Source organism: Lytechinus variegatus, chromosome 11 (assembly GCF_018143015.1).
Source record: "Lytechinus variegatus isolate NC3 chromosome 11, Lvar_3.0, whole genome shotgun sequence".
Lineage (NCBI taxonomy): Eukaryota > Metazoa > Echinodermata > Echinoidea > Temnopleuroida > Toxopneustidae > Lytechinus > Lytechinus variegatus.
Window position 1 is genome coordinate 24,624,369 of NC_054750.1, and position 12,250 is coordinate 24,636,618.

A 12,250-nucleotide genomic window follows, 5' to 3' on the forward strand; every position below is an offset into this window, starting at 1 on the left:
CGAAACATAAACAATATAAACTTTAAGTCGAATTTACATAACCTTTTCAGAAATCGAGAAAAGACGGTGCTTTGGGATTCAATCACCTATGCAGTAGTCACTAGCTTTCCAGGAAAAGAACCCAATCAAAATTCATTCAACGTTCTCTCGAGATGAATATTTGTATTTTAGTTCACTCGGATAGGAGCCATCACCATAGAGGACAAACCTTTTTTTTATTTTCTTCTTTTCTGAATCTACTCCTACGATTTAGATAACTCAGTTACACACCTCGAGGAAGGCCAATCACTTACTATAAGCACGCTATCTTACACAGGATACAATACAACCTTGTTGAAATCGAATGCTACAAATGGGTTTCGAATTGTGATCCATCGTTTGTATAGTTATAATTCTGATGATGAAATTCGAATAGGGACAGGGAACGATCCATCTGATGTCCAGTCTATCGTTACAACTATCTATGGATATGAATACTACGTGGATGATGTATACATACATACCCATAAAATGTGGGTTGTTGTTATAGGATCGAAACAGTATGGTCGTGATGATCTGGACCTGTACGTTACTGCAATCAATTTGCTTAGTGAGTACTTGGACTTCATTTAATTCCTATACAAATTGTATTGCTTCAGTTTGTGATGAAAATTTAAATAAGAACATTTGCATTTGAGCCAACATGTAATAAGATTTACATCACCTTAGATTGCATATACTTTTAGACTAAATTATTTCATCAAGAAATATGGTTTTCAATAACATAATAAATATTTATATCACTATTACTGCAAGGGTTATCAAACTGGTATAACAATGCATACAGTAGATGTAGATTGTGATTAGCATCATTTAAGAAGTCCCAAGGTAGCTCGCAATTAGGTATTTAACTTTTCTTCAATTTCAGATTTCTTTCCTTGTACATCGTCTTACATGAACGTGTCAGTGACGTTGATTTGTGATGGATATTACGACTGCGATAATTATGAAGACGAATCATCATGCAGTAAGAAATACAATAATGTGTCTTTACATTATAATTGATCTGCACTCTAAAAACACTGAGTAAAATTTCCTCAAAATAATTGGGTGGAAAAAGAACGTGCATGTTTGCCCAGGGTATTTTTTGCCCCATACCTGTACTTGCCATTTTCAACGCAACATTGCGTAAAACGTACAAAATGTTGGGTATATCTTTTTACCCAGTCTACACGCTTGTTCCCATTTTACCCAATATTGGGAAAACCTTTTTTAGAGTGTGATAGTAAACGCATACACCCCACCTACAATACACATTCACACATTCTTCTAAAACACCACCGCAGACCCAGATCGACATTTTTTCATTTATCTTGCACTGCGTTTACACGCTGTCACAGCTCGCGGTGCAGAATCGGCTCGCGTGGCAAAAACCTGAAATGATCCGCACACCAACGATATACGTCATAATAAAGCCAACGCTGGATCCGGGCGCTTCCAAGTACGTTAATACCGTAATTATTATTATTAACCGTATAAACTGTGGGATGGTCGCTAAAATTGTGACTTTCCGTGGGGCAGCAAATACAACCACGGTTCTTGGACATGATAATATGTAAAATATGAGTGAATACATGCACAATGTTGCCATCGGTAAATTCTGCTCCTGACCTCAAAATTAAAATAATAATATGCGAAATCGTACCATTGATTCGACTGGAAATTCCGCCATTCACCCCGTGTGTTAAGGACTTCCGTGAACGCGCGCAAGCGTGCACAATGCATGTAACCTCGTTCGCGTTTATTTTTTTTATTCGTTGTACATGATACAGAATGTACGATGGTGGATAAGATGTCGTCGTCTTCGTCGTGTTTTGACAGCGAAAATGGCGATTTATCACAGCAAATGTATGCTACATGCACGTCTTACCCAAGGAAAGAGGGCCAGTAAATTTCAAGTAAAGAGCTAGAACAAATTTAAGCCTTTGCTGCATTCGTTGATGTAGACTACCTGGGACTTCAGAATAAAAATAGCTATTCGTGCAGCAGAGAAGTTTGCGATTGACTTGCATGCAGCCCGGCCCCGGGAGACCAGCCCGACCAGCATTTAAGCAAGATCCGAATGGATCAAAATAAATATTGATGTACCGCGTTAATTTACATCTTGCCCAGAGCCAGGTCAAACATCGTTCGTATCACCAGCATTCAGCAATCAAGCGATCGAAGGTAATTTGTTTTCACTTTGTGCTCTTGCATTTCACTCTCTGCAAAAGTGAAGCGGTGCAAACTTTGATGATTTTTGTATAGGTCTACAAATCTAGATTTCTTAATTGAGTCGATGAATAATGTGACTCATGACTTACTTCGTCTTCTTTCATACGCTTGTAAATGTGGCGGTGAAGTAAGTCATGACATGAGTTTTTTTTTTTTTTCCATTTGCATATTGCATTTCCATTTATTTTCAAGCAGGATGAAAGAGCATTGTAGATTAAATGCCTTGCTCACAGGCATATCTCCCTCGGCCGGGGATCGAACCCCAGACTTTTTGAGTCACATTATGTATTGATTCAATCAAGAAATCTAGACCTATACAAAAATCATCAAAGCTTGTACTGCTTCACTTTTGCAGAGAATGAAATGCAAAAGCACAAAGTGAAACAATTTTGGCATGGACAAAGATCGCTATAACAAGGATCACCATCTCAAAATCATCCTCTGTATCTTTTTCACCTTCGATAGCTTGATTGCTGGAATGTTTGATCCATTCGGATCTTGCTCCAATGCTGGTCGGGCTGGGCAGGAGTGCAACAGGGGTCGGTGGCCAGGATGTGCAAAAGAGCAAAAAATCTCCAGTCTTATCAGGGGGAGATCCAGAATTTTCCAAAAGGAGGCACATTTTTCAGAGGAAAGTTTCGACCAGCCCCCCCCCAAAAAAAGTTTTTCAACCAATTGACAAGCAAAAAAAAATAAAAATAAAGGTTTTCACCCACAAATGAAGTATATTTCGTACACGAAAAAAAGGGTCTTCAATTTCAAAAGAGGGGGCACACCTTTGTTTTAATGGCATATTTACATTACAAATTTTAGTATTTTGCTTCTCAAAAGGGGGGGGGGGTGGGCAGGCAATGACGTCATGAGGCAACATTTTGAGGGGCGATATGGTGTATCGGGTAAAAAAAACAATGCGAGTGAGCAAAAAATTTTACATTTTTATTACAAAAATCCAATTTTAGATTTTGACATAATGTTAAAGAAGATAACATATTTTTCACCCTTCTCTCTTTCCTTTTCCTTTTTTTTTCTTGTTCTGTACGCCACGGCAAACAAGATTTTGTTTATGATTTTGCATGCTTATTTTTTTAAAATAAAATCACCTTTTCATGACAATCTATCTGTTCTTCTTTCTTTCCCTTTCCAGTTCCTCTTTTTTTCCCCTTTCCCTTTCATTCTCCCCCTTTTCTTTTTTCCCCTTTAAGTTCCCGGTGAACTCCGCCAGGGGGGATAGCTTGCCCCCCCCCCTGCACTGTTAAGCCACTGCTCCCTGGGCCGGGCTGCATGCAAGTCAATCGCAAACTTCTCTGCTGCACGAATAGCTATTTTTATTCTGAAGTCCCAGATAGTCTACATCAACGAATGCAGCAGAGGCTTAAATTTGTTCTATCTCTTTACTTGAAAGGAATTTACTGGCCCTCTTTCCTTGGGTAAGACGTGCATGTAGCATATATTTGCTAGTGATAAATCGCCATTTTCGCTGTCAAAACACGACGAAGACGACGACATCTTATCCACCATCGTACATTCTGTATCATGTACAACGAATAAAAAAAATAAACGCGAACGAGGTTACATGCATTGTGCACGCTTGCGCGCGTTCGCGGAAGTCCTTAACTCACGGGGTGAATGGCGGAATTTCCAGTCGACTCAATAGTACGATTTTGCATATTATTATTTTAATTTTGAGGTCAGGAGCAAAATTTACCGATGGCAACATTGTGCATGTATTCACTCATAATATTTTACATATTATCATGTCCAAGAACCGTGGTTGTATTTGCCGCCCCACGGAAATGAAAAACTAAAGACATTTTCCCTGTCCATCCCACAGTCTAGTATCAGACATCTGAGCAGGGCAACTTTGAAACATTGTTGCCTGCTTAACCCTAATTCTCCGGGGAGGGGGCCATAATGCCCCCCTCGACAATTTTCGCGATATATCTGCTGCGCAAATTTTGTTGACCTCGCTTCTCACCGACTTTTTACTTTCAAGTCTCGCGCAAATTTTGAGACCAAATTTGTGACGCCTGGGTACGCTTTTACGATATTACGCAACATTATGTAAGTGCATGTCAGACCCAAAATTGCTCATCAACGTGATTTCCTGTACAAATCCAATGCTAATTTTGGCAAAATTAGCCAAAAATCATAACGCATCATTATTTCTACTTTTACTGATTAAACCTTATTCATTTTGCCTTGTTTTTGATCAAAATTTAGTCTGGAACGATTTCTATCGATAAAACAAAAAAAAACAGTAAAAAACAAGGAAATACATAAGAATTCAAAACAAAAACAATAAAATACATAAAAAATCGGTCTTGGTACCAGAATTTATTTCATTTAAAATTGTTAGGAATACTGTATTGAATATTTTCACCAAGAAATAGCATTCTCGGAGCTTTATTTGGTGAATCAGAGCAAAAAGCATGATTTCATGAATAAATTAGCATAGTTCATTCATATTTCACATAAAATAAATATATATGAATTCAGTGAAATTTACCAATGCAACTGCGTAAATTTTCGCTGTGATCGCGCAATCCCCGGCTGATATCTTTAGGGGGGGGATGACAAAAATCAAAATACCCCGGGAAAATTAAAGGCCGGTCAAAAAAATTCCATTTGTTTATCCACGGGCCCAATTTATTGCCCGCTCAGGAAAGTCAATGAGAAAATGCGTGTAAATGTAGCGGGCAATAAAGGCAGGGCTAACATCCGGGCATTCTACGCGTTTTTATACGCGCCCTTGAATCGTGCAGAGCTATACGTCATACGGTAATCAAGTTGAGACAACGCTGGATATGGCGTCCCTAGGCCAGTGACGCGTCATTTCACTTAAGTCACATTGGTAAAGTTCAGAGGCCCAGTCTGCTTAACACGAGAAACTACATTCTCATTCTAAATATTTGAAATATCTAAAATTTAAGGATTTTTGCTCTAGATGTCTGATTTGGTTAATAATAACAATATAGACTAGCCTGGGGGCGAAAGGACATATATCACCCTCACTAAATTTATTTGACCCTCGTCCACGACTCGGGCGATATAAATCTAGTTGGGGCGATATATTTCGTATCGCCCCGACGTCAGTCAACAATGCTTTTTTTATTTTGATCATCAATGTTATAATGATTGTTATTACGATTTTTATTTGTAATTATTGTTAGGTTTCTCGGTTTCGTTTATTCTGGGACACACTTTATTTATGACCCTTGTGCAAATGAAAAACGCAGTATCTACATTTAGCATTAGTTGAGATATTAAGCATTTTCTGTTTTTTTCAAAGCCGCTCGAAACTAATTGATTTTTTATAATCCCTTTGTTATCAAATTGTGGAGTATAAATATGCCTATTTCAGGGCCCCCAAACAAATTTGTTGTTGTTGTTGTTTAATAGTTATTGATAAAAATGTACATACTTTGGGGGAAACTCGAAGCAAATGCCCGGTTTCCCCATGGAAAAACGCAGTATCTACATATGATAAAGATTAATTCCATTCTTTTTTTATCATCACTTAGTCGATATTGGTTCAATTCCAATAAACAATATATCAATGTGTATTCAAAAGGGAAATAATAACTTAGAAACAACGCCCTCTACAATCAAGGGCGCCCTCACAATCACAATGTCTTGACATTCTTTTCCACATATGGATGCTTATTTGCATCAATATTTGCATAAAATGCAATGAGGTAGATTTTTGCGCTTTTGATTAAAAACATTAAATTCAGTTATTTATCATAAACTTTCATTCAAGTTAAATTGTTTTGAACACTTTATTTCCAATCATTGGATTGTTTCCCTTCTTTTTCAACCCTTTTATGGCTTATTTGCATAATATGCAAATTTCATGAATTTCCACCACTCGGATTTTTTGGGGACTTTTAGTATGTTGTTTAGAGAACCTTCCTTGAAAGCATTTCAGTAGAATATCCCATGTTGCAATTAGTGGTGGGTTACCCCTCTATCTGGCTAGATTGACTGGACTATAAGTCCAATTAGACTGTCTAGTATATGGACAAAAATTGTCACCATTGTTAATAATTTTATTTACAACAAGAGACACGTTCATGAACTTTTCATGAATTTCCACCACTCGGATTTTTTGGGGGACTTTTAGTATGTTGTTTAGAGAACCTTCCTTGAAAGCATTTCAGTGGAATATCCCATGTTGCAATTAGTGGTGGGTTACCCCTCTATTCTCGCTAGATTGACTGGACTATAAATCCAATTAGACTGTCTAGTATATGGACAAAAATTGTCACCATTGTTAATAATTTTTTTAGAACAAGAGACACATTCATGAACTTATATAATTGACATAAGGTAAAAGTAATTATATAATGGTAAATTTCATTTTGATCACTTGTTCGAAATATAAACAATGAAAGCTTTAAGTCAAATTTACATAACCTTTCCTGAAATCGAGAAAAGATGGTGCTTTGGGATTCAATCACCTATGCAATAAAGAGTCACTAGATATCCGGGAAGATAAACCAATCAAAATTCATTCAACGTTCTCTCGAGATGAATATTTGTATTTTAGTTCACTCGGATAGGAGCCATCACCCTAGAGGACAAACCTTTTTTTTATTTTCTTCTTTTCTGAATCTACTCCTACGATTTAGATAACTCAGTTACACACCTCGAGGAAGGCCAATCAATTACTATAGGCACGCTATCTTACACAGGATACAATACAACCTTGTTGAAATCGAATGCTACAAATGGGTTTCGAATTGTGATCCATCGTTTGTATAGTTATAATTCTGATGATGAAATTCGAATAGGGACAGGGAACGATCCATCTGATGTCCAGTCTATCGTTACAACTATCTATGGATATGAATACTACGTGGATGATGTATACATACATACCCATAAAATGTGGGTTGTTGTTATAGGATCGAAACAGTATGGTCGTGATGATCTGGACCTGTACGTTACTGCAATCAATTTGCTTAGTGAGTACTTGGACTTCATTTAATTCCTATACAAATTGTATTGTTTCAGTTTGTGATGAAAATTTAAATCGGAACATTTGCATTTGACATGTTTGAGCCAACATGTAATAAGATTTACATCACCTTAGATTGCATATACATGTACTTTTGGACTAAATTATTTCATCAAGAAATATGGTTTTCAATAACATAATAAATATTTATATCACTATTACTGCAAGGGTTATCAAACTCGTATAACAATGCATACATGTAGATTGTGATTAGCATCATTTTAATAAGTACCCCAAGGTAGCTCGCAATTAGGTATTTAACTTTTCTTCAATTTCAGATTTCTTTCCTTGTACATCGTCTTCCATGAACGTGTCAGTGACATTGATTTGTGATGGATATTACGACTGCGATAATTATGAAGACGAATCATCATGCAGTAAGAAATACAATAATGTGTCTTTACATTATAATTGATCTGCACTCTAAAAACACTGAGTAAAATTTCCTCCAATAATTGGGTGGAAAAAGAACGTGCATGTTTGCCCAGGGTATTTTTTGCCCCATACATGTATTTGCCAATTTCAACGCAACATTGCGTAAAACGTACAAAATGTTGGGTATATCTTTTTACCCAGTCTACACGCTTGTTCCCATTTTACCCAATATTGGGTAAACCTTTTTTAGAGTGTGTAGTAAACGCATACACCCCACTTACAAAACACATTCACACATTCTTTTAACACCCACCGCAGACCCAAATCGACATTTTTTTATTTATCTTGCACTGCGTTTACACGCTGTCACAGCTCGCGGCGCAGAATCGGCTCGCGTGGCAAAACCCTGAAATGATCCGCGCACCAACGATATACGTCATAATAAAGCCGGGCATTCTACGCGTTTTTATACGCGCCCTTGAATCGTGCAGAGCTATACGTCATAATGGTAATCAATTTGAGACAACGCTGGATATGGCGTCCCTAGGCCAGTGACGCGTCATTTCACTTAAGTCACATTGGTAAAGTTCAGAGGCCCAGTCAGAGGCCCTCACAATCACAATGTCTTGACATTCTTTTCAACGTATGGATGCTTATTTGCATCAATATTTGCATAAAATGCAATGAGGTAGATTTTTGCGCTTTTGATTAAAAACATTAAATTCAGTTATTTATAATGAACTTTCATTCAAGTTAAATTGTTTTGAACACTTAATTTCCAATCATTGGATTGTTTCCCTTCTTTTTCAACCCTTTTATGGCTAATTTGCATAATATGCAAATTTCATGAATTTCCACCACTCGGATTTTTTGGGGACTTTTAGTATGTTGTTTAGAGAACCTTCCTTGAAAGCATTTCAGTAGAATATCCCATGTTGCAATTAGTGGTGGGTTACCCCTCTATTCTGGCTAGATTGACTGGACTATAAGTCCAATTAGACTGTCTAGTATATGGACAAAAATTGTCACCATTGTTAATAATTTTATTTACAACAAGAGACACATTCATGAACTTTTCATGAATTTCCACTACTCGGATTTTTTTGGGGACTTTTAGTATGTTGTTTAGAGAACCTTCCTGGAAAGCATTTCAGTAGAATATCCCATGTTGCAATTAGTGGTGGGTTACCCCTCTATTCTGGCTAGATTGACTGGACTATAAGTCCAATTAGACTGTCTAGTATATGGACAAAAATTGTCACCATTGTTAATATTTTTTTTTAGAACAAGAGACACATTCATGAACTTATACAATTGACATAAGGTAAAAGTAATTATATAATGGTAAATTTCATTTTGATCACTTGTTCGAAATATAAACAATGAAAGCTTTAAGTCAAATTTACATAACCTTTCCTGAAATCGAGAAAAGATGGTGCTTTGGGATTCAATCACCTATGCAATAAAGAGTCACTAGATATCCGGGAAGATAAACCAATCAAAATTCATTCAACGTTCTCTCGAGATGAATATTTGTATTTTAGTTCACTCGGATAGGAGCCATCACCGTAGAGGACTAACCTTTTTTTATTCTCTTCTTTTCTGAATCTACTCCTACGATTTAGATAACTCAGTTACACATCTCGACGAAGGCCAATCACATTCTATCAGCACCCCATCTTTCACAAGAGAATTGTACAATACAACTCTGTTGAAAGCAAATACTACAAATGGGTTTCGAATTGTGTTTCATCGTTTGTATCTTAATTCTTATGATGATGAAATCCGAATAGGGACAGGGAACGATCCATCTGATCTCGAGTCCATTGTTACTACTGTCCATGGATATGAATACTACGCGGAAGATGTATACATATATACCCACAAAATGTGGGTTGTTGTTTTAGGATCGAAACAGAACAGTTATATTATTCTGAAAATAAGCGTTACTGCCATTGATTCTCTTAGTGAGTATTTGAACTTCGTTTAATTCTGGTATTAAATGTTTTGTTGTTTCAGTTTTTTTTTTACAATGTTTAAGCATAACATTTGCATTAGAGCCGACATGTACAATGAATTTCTTTACATTTTTACGCCATGAATGTCAGACCAGACTCAAACAAAATTAAAATGTTACCATATGCAAGAATGAGAAATATTATCATGTTGCATGGTATTACGATAATGTATAAACTTACACATTGGTAATCATTTGTAATCATTATTATTATTATCATGGTTTGTAAACTCATTGAGCAATAAATACATGTACATTGTGGTTAGCATCAGTTCAATATTTACTTTCTTTAATTCCAGATTTCTTTCCTTGTACATCGTCTTCCATGAACGTGTCAGTGACGTTGACTTGTGATGGATATTACGACTGCGATAATTATGAAGACGAATCATCATGCAGTAAGAAATACAATAATGTATCTTTACATTATGATTGATCTGCACTCTAAAAACACTGAGTAAAATTTCACCCAGTAATTGGGTGGAAAAAGAACATGCACGATTGCCCAGGGTGTTTTTGCCCAATATTTGCCAATTTCAAATCATCATTGCGTAAAATTTACAAAATATTGGGCATATCTTTTGACCCAACCAACACGCATGTTCCCATTTTACCCAATATTGGGTAAAACTTTTTTTAAGAGTGTGATAGTAAACGCATACACCCCACTTACAATACACATTCACACCTTCCCATAGGCGGCGGAAGCGGGGGACGTGTCCCCCCCTAAATTTGAGGAGGGGGGACGGTCCCCCCCCCCCCTAAATTCGTTGTTGATGACCTTTTTTTTTTTTTTTTTTTTTTTTTTTTTTTTGGCTTGTCAATTTATTTTCCAACGTCCCCCCTCCTACTTTTTTTTTTTGCTTGTCAAAAAATTTTTGGTTGTCCCCTCCTAAGACTTTTGGCTTCCGCCGCCAATGCACCTTCCCCCCACACCGACATGCTTGATTTATCCTGCAATGCGTTTACACGCTGTCACAGCTCGCGGTGCAGAATCGGCTCGCGTGGCAAAAACCTGAATGATACGATCACCAACAATTTACTAGTACGTCATATAAAGTTATAAAGTCAACGCTGGGTCCTTGCCATTCCATATACGTCAATACCGTAATTGTTATTAGTATGATCATCATTATTAATATGATTGTTATTATTATTGTTATTTGTTATTATTGTTAGATTTCTCGGTTTCGTTTATTCTGTGATACACTTTATTCACGACCCTTGTGCAAATGAACTGCACCCTTAAGCATATTCTTTATGTACCCTCCACCCCAAGAACAAAAGTACAACGTGGTGCACCTCATACTCTTTAATAAAAACTATTCTGAAACAAATAGAGATCACGTCAAGAAGTTTATTTTCTTATCTTTTATGTCTCGCACAACTTTTCTTCTCAATTACCTCTTCGAAATTTGATTTGGGTAACTAAACAAGCATAACGCAAAACAATCTCAGTAATACCAAATGCAAAATGAAAAAGGTTTAGATTTTCTTTGTGGATAAGTCTTCAGTAACGTACAAGACGTCACTAAACAATATGATTTAAAAGATGATTTTATTTTAATTGTGATCACAAACAGAACCATCTCCGCCAGAGGAATAGTGTTGTGTATTGTATTTTTTTATTTGGTACACTATTTTGTAATTCAATATGCGCATGCGCTCACATCTTAGTCCACTTTGATAAAACGTTCACCAGTGCAAACATCTCCCGAAAAAATTGTATTTTTGTTTATTTGGTACACTATTTTTTCATATTTCTTTCCACAGAATATCCCACAAGCTATCTTCAGACAGGCGAATATTTTATCTACGTCAACAACATCACACGCAAAAGATTATACAATGCCCACTTGTTTCAAACAAATGTTACGAATGGATTTCAAATTATATTCAGAGATCTATATCTCTATCATGACGAACACATCCAGATAGGGAATGGTACTGATCCGTCTGATCTACAGTCTGTCATCACAACCATCAATGGATATAGACATTGCTGTCCCAGTGATGTTTACGTAGAGACCGGTGATATGTGGATTGCTATCATAGGAGGCATGGAATACCACCTGCTTGAACTGAATGCTGAGATAATATCTATTGATCTTTCAAGTGAGCGATTTGAAAACTATAACATTTTATGTTGATTTTCACTGATTTACTTATATCATGAACGGCTTGTATATGTAGGGGAAGGCGGGGTAAGTTGAGCATAGGGCAAGTTGAGCCACCAGCCCCAGGCCAATAATAAATGAGTCAGACATCGTGGTGGTGTCATGTATTGATGACCCATAGCATAACCCCTTATAACCCCACCACATTGTTTTCCACTTTGAAACAAAAAGTAGTTTTTTAGAGCGGAAAGTATGAATTTCAGCCAAAAAAAGTAAAAAAAGAGTGTGTAATAGATAAGTGCTTCACACACACACACGTCTTTAAATATAGTAAAGACATGATAACAACATTGTTAGTCCAGGTATGGATCTTCATTCTTGTCATAGTCTTTTATATGATGGATGCATAATAAATGTGTGGATACACAATTATCGCACAAAGTTTGGACTGGGGCAAGTTGATGTCAA

General features: G+C 36.6%; 2 long non-coding RNA genes across 2 annotated transcripts; both read left to right on the forward strand.

The window, feature by feature from the left end:
- Positions 1-428: 428 nt before the first annotated feature.
- LOC121423455 lies at positions 429-7,035 on the forward strand. The gene is made up of 3 exons (XR_005971288.1): positions 429-589; positions 908-1,006; positions 6,885-7,035. It is a non-coding gene; the product is annotated as an uncharacterized LOC121423455 (long non-coding RNA).
- A 2,498-nt stretch (positions 7,036-9,533) lies between these two features.
- Positions 9,534-11,753, forward strand: LOC121423797. Its single transcript, XR_005971311.1, has 3 exons — positions 9,534-9,615; positions 9,965-10,063; positions 11,439-11,753. It is a non-coding gene; the product is annotated as an uncharacterized LOC121423797 (long non-coding RNA).
- Positions 11,754-12,250: the final 497 nt, after the last annotated feature.